Source organism: Equus przewalskii, chromosome 1 (assembly GCF_037783145.1).
Source record: "Equus przewalskii isolate Varuska chromosome 1, EquPr2, whole genome shotgun sequence".
NCBI lineage: Eukaryota > Metazoa > Chordata > Mammalia > Perissodactyla > Equidae > Equus > Equus przewalskii.
The window spans coordinates 182,400,676-182,409,492 of record NC_091831.1 but is presented as its reverse complement, the minus strand read 5'-3'; the positions used below and the strand labels follow the sequence as shown (position 1 = coordinate 182,409,492).

The following is an 8,817-nucleotide window of genomic DNA, read 5'->3' as shown; positions in this document are numbered from 1 at the left end:
ATGATGGATGCGTGTATCTGCCCACATGTCCTTCTTTGGTCAGATGTGTAAATAACGAGAATCTCTTCATTAAGATGTGGCTTTGAAAACTTCACTTTCTAGAATCACTGTGACACATGCTACAGAAAAAAGCATTGAACTCTTCTTTCAGAGCAAGAGGCTGTGATGATCTCCAATCATGTGTTCTGTAATGTGTTAGTCATTGCATCTTACTGTGTTACCACAAAAAGCTCCACATCAGCCACAGTCTATACCATCATTTAATATTTATGCTATATCATTTCAAATGTAATTATAGTGTAAAGCAAGTTTTGCTTTGATACAGAAATCAAGGTAAATACTCACATATGGAATACAAGGTCATTATTAATGACAATGAAGGCTCCTTTTGAATTTCCTTAATATTTAGCATACCATATGTTTGCCCAGCCAGCACAGTGACGTTTGCTTTATATCACCTAGATTCTCTTTTCTCCTCTGCTGTACGTAGTTGCCTTCATTTCTGATTATGTACTTTCTTACTGTGACCCAACTTTTAAGTGAACTCGTTAATGTAGGAAATATTTACTGGGTGCTTTCTACACATCAGACTGCAAAGGGCAGGGGAGATGCTGTTGAATAAAAGAGATACAGTTACAGCCCTAAAGAGCTTACCTAATTAATTATTTCATTACAAATAAAATTAAAGATGACTTTAATTTTAGCAAAGAAATAACATAGGCTACATATAAGTGATGCCAAAACCAAACAGTGATGCCTGAAAATAGTTATTCTAATTGGCATTATGTAACAGCACTAACTCAATATGCTCTTAGAAATTTCAGTTCGAATTTACAAGATGAGTGAATTACAATGCATTTTGTGGCAGAAGAGAGTAATTACTTTCCTTATTTATCACACAAATTAAGGCACATTACTTCAAAATACTTCTACATTTTCAGAATGCTTTGGTTTATTTTTATTATGAGCTATGAATTATGCTTCAATGTCTGTGATTTTATGAATTAAGACAGAAATAAGTTCTGCTGATTTAAAATGATTTTGTAGATATAAAAACATTATTCTCGCAATGCCTCATCTTGTTTCTTTGCATTAGTTCACTTCTCTTCTAAAGCTTGAAAAATGCCTGTGCTGTTAATATTACTTTATGAAGCCAGATCGCCACATGCTCGTTACATGTTCTTTTGAAGATGAGGGCTTTTTTGGGTAGTGATTCACAGTGTCAATATTTTTCCCCATAAATAAAGATGATAGCACATTATTTAATTTATAGAACTAATTTTTACTAAATGTAGATTTTTATTAAATGCAAATTGACTACTAAGTAGTCAAATTTCTTAATGACCATGTAAGAATTAGTTGAGAAATGACTTACATTTCTGTTCTCTGATTGGTGAATAATGAAGGAGATTTTCTACTTACTTTGGTTTACTCAGCATTTCAAAAAGAGTTCTCTAGAATCTATCCAGTTTTCTAAATCCTGGTGGAGTTATTGTTGAGGCTTGGCCTGCAGTGTGAAAATATACCCTTGAAATGAAAATAGAATGACAATTAGAATTCCCTTTTCCGTTTTGGGGTCTTTATATTTTAAATGGTGTTGTTTTAGGCTAAGGTATTTCCTAGTGAATTTAGTGTAAACTGGGGGGTGAGAAACATTATAAAATTCAACTTGTGGCTTTTCTAATTCTGCTTATTCTAGGTCATATGTAATCTCTGGTGATATTACTTGGAAATATAAATTAGTGTTTGTTGTGATGTTGCAGAGAATTATAAATAATCTTAGCTTTTTTTTTTCTTTTTCAATTTGTTATTCGCTCAGAGGCTCTTTCCTCACTCTGAAGATCTGTGAAAAGAAGATAACGTTGCCCCTGCACCCCTAGATTATCGCTGCTTGAAATCTCCCTGGACATGATTCCTCGTACATTATGGAATTGAACAATGTCCAGTTCAATTTAATACAACATGACTGTGAAATGTTATCCCAGGTTTTTTTTAAAGAGGTTGATCCTGGGCTGGCCCCATGGCTGAGTGGTTGAATTCCCGGGCTCTGCTTTGGCGGCACAGGGTTTGGCCGGTTTGGATCCTGGGCGGGGACGTGGCACTGCTTGTCAGGCCATATTGAGGCGGCATCCCACATGCTACAACTAGAAGGACCTACAACTAAAAAAATATATATACAACTATATACTGGGGGGATTTGGGGAGACAAAGCAGAAAAAAAAAAAGATTGGCAACAGTGGTTAGCTCAGGTGCCAATCTTTAAAAAAAAAAAAAAAAAGAAGGATGCAGCATCTGTGAAGGATCAAAAGAAGGGATTGATTTGAGCCAAGAAAAAAAAAAAAAAAGAGGTTGATCCTCACATGAACTTTAGAAACAGATTGAGATATGCTTTTGAAACTTCATGTTTCATCAGATTCTTTCGACGTTAGGTCTCCTTTCCAACCTTCCAGCATATCGTATCATACTGTGTCATCCGAAACTCTGGGCTTAAGGCTTATCTCAACTATAATTATGATTTTTTCCATGAGAGTGGGCTTTCTTTCAGCATCACTTTCCTTCATATTACTAAGTTTAGTCACTTCCGTATACAACATAGGAATTTTTGTTGGCTAAGGTGCCCAGGAGATGGTCAGAAAAGTTTATCTGCAAATATGAGGTAAAGTTGTCCTGGGATGTAATCTTTATTATAGACCTGGTGACAAGTTATCTTTATGTGACAAAAGACACAAAGAATAAACTCCAGTATAAAATAGTAACTGATCTGCTGGGATGGGTGGGCTATATTTTAGGCACTGGTTTAAGAAGAAATGTGTGATTAAATTCATAGCAATGACAACACACAATGCTTTGACTGAGGGAAGGCTTGCCGGCCTTTGCTTATGCTGTTGTTTCCCGCCTGAGACAGTCTTCAGTCTGTGCGCCTTCCCATTCAAGCTCTTCAGATTTCCTAAGGAATCAGACAACCATCCTGCAAAAGTCTTTTTTCTGCTCTTCCAGTTCTCAGCATACATTAGATGGTCTTTTTGCTGGTTGTTGTTAAAAAAATATTGCTGAGAGGAAAAATTGGGAAAAGCCTGTCATCACATTATTTTTTCTCAATTCACCATCATAAAGCAACACAGATGGTGCTCTACTGTTTTATATTAACTGTGCTTATCGTTAGTTATTTTGAATTTGGAGAAGTCTAACAATTCTTTCCTTTTGACCACTTACTTTGCCTTGAAAGCTTTTGTAACTGCTCCTAATTTCTGGATTATTCTCACGAAGAATGCCTTTTGGAGTGAGGCAACTTATAGACAGGGTTATCTACGCTGTGTTGCCTGGGTTGTTGAAGATGCTCCAATTCAGACCTGATGATCAGTTATACAATAGACACACATTCCGAAGAGCTTCAGAATGTTCCCGCAATGTTTCCACTTTGGAACCGAAAGGGAGTGAACAATCACTGCTTATGTCCTTGTGTGTTGGGAAGCTAAATTATACAGAGCACTCCTATGTAGTAAAGTCCTTTTAGCAGGAGCCATAAATCTTTCAAAAAGCTCTAAACTAAAATATTGAAAATGTTCTCAAGCTAAAATGTTCAATGGCATAGAGATGCATTCTTAAATAGTTACTAGCTGGACTTGATTGGAAGCAAAATGGGTATTGAATTATCAGAAACAGTGATCAGCAAGAGGTCAGAGTCTTTACATAGAGACGCACAAAAAGTCAGCTGTTAGTCGCTGCCCGTTTTAGCTACTTGCAACTTTGGGAGAGTCATTTAAACTCTTTGAGTAACTATTTCCCTCTTTGTAAGTTAGGGACTTAAACTAATAACCCCAAACACATCTTTCACTCTGAAATTATCAGCTATCTGGATGGTTTTGAGTAGTATATGTTTCTGTGAATAAAGTAGAAAGTAATGAAATGATTACATAACTATTAAATATTTACCTTTACTAAGTAAAGCCAGTTTAACCAAACTTCTGTAAATCTTCTAACAGGCCATTGATTCATGATTTTGAATACTATTTTCTCATGAAAAATTCATTGAGGCATGATGCGTGATGTGCAAAGGATGAAGAATGAGATTCCTCTTTCGTCTTCGCCTTTCATAGACTTTACAAGCGTCATTTATGCAGAACCATCCAGGCCATGCCTGCAGGAGGCCAGTGCTCTCTTATACTGGACTGAACTGAGCCTCCTATCAAGAGCCCCCACACTGATGTCCTTACAGAGTCGCCTTCCTTCTCCGGCTTCCCTTCTACCTCATGGCCCTCTGTAGAATTTACCGCCTCTGCCTTGTATCAGGCACATTTTTTCTCTGTGCCAAACACCCTACTAGACTGAAGACTTCCTGGCTATGCAAACTATGCTTTGATTATATTTTCCACAGTCCTTAAAATTGACTTAGCATGTAGTCCTTTAGTAAGTATTTGTTGAATTGAATTCATCTGCTTTTATTTACATGTCCACAAAGGTTAGATTAACAATTTTTGGACATGCATGAGGTGACTTGATCTGTGAGATCAAACCACATTCAGAATGTCATTTCCAGTGAACGTGTGGTCAGGCCTGGGTGGTTGGGATGACTAGAATGGTCTAAGACTGCCCTCCAATCTAGGGTTTCAATTGAGAGGTGACCGTAGCCTGTGGCCTTGAGACTTGCCAACACCAGGGATTTTCAAGGTTGACCTTATCCACTGTACTTTCCTTATTATAAGATACTGTCCAAAATCTTTGTATTCTTTTACCAGGTCATCACGTTTTGGCACCTTAGTTGTAGGATGATTTTAATTTAAGAATTTAAGCAGCTCAGTAGTGAAGAAGGGGACAGTGGAAAAGCAATGATGTTCAATAGTTCATGTCAGAAAATGAGTGAAAATGAAATGTGTCACTGAAACCACAGGGCGATCCAGGGAATCACCCTAATAGATAGATACCTGGCCCCGATCCTGGATTGAACTCTGATTAGCAGATCTACTGGTTCTTGGTTTTACGGTTTGGCCAAAGAATAAGGTGGTAATTTACATGTGCTATTAAACTGAAAGAATGGTCAGATGATTAGAATGAAGCATCAGGTTGTTGGAGCAGTTGCTCTCCTTCTTGGGATGCACCCACACTGAGTACCAAGCCAAGTGGCTGCAAATTACTGTCACCACAGTTGTGAGCAAAATTAAATTGCCTTTGAGCACTAAGGAAATCATGTTCTTTAGATCATTTAATGGCAGATACTTTCATCACTATTTTGTTTGTCTAAAAAAGGGGAATAAATCAGATCTACAATTATTGTGATAAAGGGTAACTTTTAACAGCTGAACTGGGTTAAAGGGAAGCACAAATAAATCAAAGGTGCAAATTAAATTTCCGTAATGATAAAAATTTTGCATGATATCAAATAGTGAGATATCCTATTAGCTGATAATCTCATTGTTATGTACCTTAGTACACCTTTCTCACATTTTATGATAATTATTTCTTGCCCAGGAACATTTGTTAAGAAAAACATTCAACACTCACCAACAGAAAGGTCACAAGATACAACTTTTCTAATTAAATTTTAGGATGAATCAAACACATTCTTTGATTTGTGCTGTGTCTACGGAATTTTGCTGATATGATTGTAGTTGACTTGTGGCAACCACAAGAATGTAAAAACAAGTCAAATAAACAGAAAGGGGTAATAATAGTATAATTAGTGTATTTTGATGCAGCTTTTAAGGGCATGTGTTATAAATGAACACATCCATAAGTAGCTCTTTTTGGTAAATTTGATATATGCAAATATTAAATATTAATCGTTTTTGGACCAGATGACCAAGCTTTTCATTAAGCACCTTCCCATTACCCTTTTCTATATCTCTGTGCCATTTCATTTCTTTTCTGTCCTGTTTATTCCTTAGGATAGATGCTCAATATTGAGGGTGTTTTTGAAAGCAAAGATGAAAATTCAATTTCTGTCTCTCAATTTGTTCATCAAAGATTTTAAAGAAAGGTCCATTTTCCATTTGGTGTAAGATGGCTAATAGGGGTTCCTGCTTCACAGAAGGAGACAAGTTGCAATAGGTTGCCCCAAGGATGTTCTGGTTTAGAAAATCATAACCATAATAAAAATTGTTCAAAGAACAATAAAAATCAATATTGTTATAATAATAGTTAACTTTTACTGAGCACACCTGTGTCAAGCCCTATGTTCACATTGAAATATTCATTTATCTTCTTAACGGTTCTGTGAGCTGTGAGATAGTTCCTAGTATCACCATTGTATGGATGATTCAGAGCAGGATAGTGTGTGTGTGTATTTATGAATGTATGCATGTAGGTGTCTATGTATGCACATGCATACAGTGAAATAATCACACTTACATCTATTTTAAAATCTGAATTGTTCACATAGCAGTATGTTAAACAAACATTTCCAAATCAGTTGAGATAAATCACTACCTTTTTAGCTACCTAACATTTTAATCCTATTGGCAGATATTCAGATTGCTATTTTTTTTCTATCATTAATGATGCTATAATAAAATACCTATACACATTTATATTTATTCAGTTATCTGTTATTTTAAGTGGAATTGCTAGGTCAGAGAGTTGCATTCATTTACATTTTGATACATATTGTGAAACTGCTGTCCAGAAAGATTTTCCCAATGTGCATTCAAATCAATAATGTACCTGAGTCCTCATTTTTCCCACTCGCTTATTAGTGCTTGGTATTACCAATCTCACTAATTGTTGAAAGCTGCCCAATAAAAATTGGTAGGGTAGCATGTTATTACTTCAATTTGTATTTCTTTTATTATGAATGAAACTTTATTTTCATTATATTCATTCAAGATTTTTAATATTCATTTTATGACATGTCTGGAAAATTGTGTTGCCTTCTACTCTAAGGAAATTTCTTTCATCTATTTATATCAGTCTGGATTCATGGATTCTAATTTTTTTTTCTTATAGGTTATAATCACTTGCTATCATTAAATTGTCCCAGATTGACCTGTGAGAGCCTTTCTATGCTGGCTATTGTGTTCTATTAATATTTGCCACTTTTTTTTTTTTTTTTTTGGTGAGGAATATTGACACTGAGCTAACATGTGTGCCAATCTTCCACTATTTTATATGTGGGATGCTGCCACAGCGTGGCTTGATAAGCAGTGTGTAGGTCTGCACCGGCAAACCCTGGGCTGCCAAGCAGAACATGCAAACTGAACCACTACACCACTCGGCCAGCCCCATGCCACCATTGTTTTTAAAGCACATCTTTACTTTCTGACACAGCAAGGTGTAGAGAAATGAAGGCATAAGAAAAACTGTCATTTGGCAATTGCCAGTAATGCCTGTTTTAAGCAGAATCATTAATGGATGCTAAAACTAGCTAGTGAAAGCACGATGAGAGGCAAGATGCTTACATGGTCTCAAAATATCTCCCACAAGATGCTTATAATCACAAAGGGAAAATGAATAACTTTAAAGTGGAGAAACCTGAGGACTCCATCTTAACCAAGGAATTAAAGGTAACATCACCAGCAATAAGACCAATACATTCCCGCATCTCCTGACATGGTGCCCTGAGAGGCACACACTCTTACTGATAATCCTTTCCCCAGTGGCATAAACTACATCTAATCCTGAAGAAACATCATACAAAACTGAGGAAGATTATACAAAATAACTGACCTGTACTCTTGAAAAATGTCAAGGTTCTCAAGGACATAGAGGAAACTTCTAGACTTCCCCTAAAGAGACATGCCAAGTAAATGCAACATCTGATCCTGAATTAAATCTTGGACCAGAAGAAAAACTATGTTTCTTTTGCTATAAAGGATCTAAGCGGGATATTGGCAGAATTTGAATACAGTGTCTAGAATAGATTGTATTTCACTTTCTGATTGATAGATGTAACTGTAAGATAATGTCCTTATTTTCAGGAAATACGCACTGACTCATTTCAGGATAAGGCACATTGTGTCCTCAACTTACTCTCTAACGTTCAGAAAAAAGTAAGTAATATGTATGTAAACATATATATTGAGAGAGAAGAGAGACGGAAGTGGGTGGAGAAAGAGAGAGAGGAAGTAAACGTGTTACAATGTTAACATTTGGGGACTTTGGTGAGGTGTATGAGAATTCCTTGTACTATTTCTCTAACTCCTCTGTAAGTCTTAAATTATTTCAGCACAAAAAAATTGAAAAGAAGTTGATTGCCTTTGACTCTATTCTGGTATCAGTCCTTTCCTTATTGATTTGTATGTTCTGCTTTTTAAAGAGTGTCATAATGTTCTTTAATGGGATGAAAGCTTTTTAGTTTATCCCTTTGCTGGAATTTCTAATAGGGCTGCATTTTCCCTCCAGGCCAGGGAATTCAAAGAAGATTGAATTGGCGTTTTGATCCCTTGTGTTGATGCAAGTAATCCATAATTACTCTATAAATCAAAACTAAGATGAGTTTATCATGAGCCAATTTGAGGCCCATAGCCCAGGAGAACTTTTCCATCAAGGAAGGAAGCTCGCCGAAGAAGTGGGGTCTGCAGAGTGATTGTATACCATCTTGGAACAAAGAGCATACATCACATATCACAGGAATCTCTCTTTTACGACCGTCACGAGATGCTTTGCTAGCACAGCAGGTCAATAATTAATCCTTAGTTTCTAGGAGGAAATGCTTATCCTTAAAGAAATGTTGATATAGGGGGAGGAAACATCCCTATCTTTAAGGATATCATTCTTGGCTTTGGGACACTGTAAACATTTAAAGCAGATGTACAATGCATGCTCAACAGGACATGTCAGGCCATTCTGGAAAAGCAAGGTCAGGCTGAGTTAGTTTTAAACCAA

General features: G+C 36.3%; 1 long non-coding RNA gene across 4 annotated transcripts in view; it reads right to left on the bottom strand.

Moving 5' to 3' along the window:
• Positions 1-242: 242 nt before the first annotated feature.
• Positions 243-8,817, bottom strand: part of LOC139084872 (uncharacterized) — a 45,115-nt gene continuing 36,540 nt past the window's right edge. For 3 of the 4 annotated variants that reach the window (XR_011542731.1, XR_011542736.1, XR_011542738.1), the window contains 2 exons: positions 1,423-1,527; positions 243-611 (listed from right to left, as the gene is read on the bottom strand). This is a non-coding gene — a long non-coding RNA (uncharacterized lncRNA). Of the gene's footprint in view, positions 612-1,422; positions 1,528-2,841; positions 3,051-8,817 lie in introns of all 4 variants that reach the window. The other variant, XR_011542737.1, reaches the window with a different exon arrangement.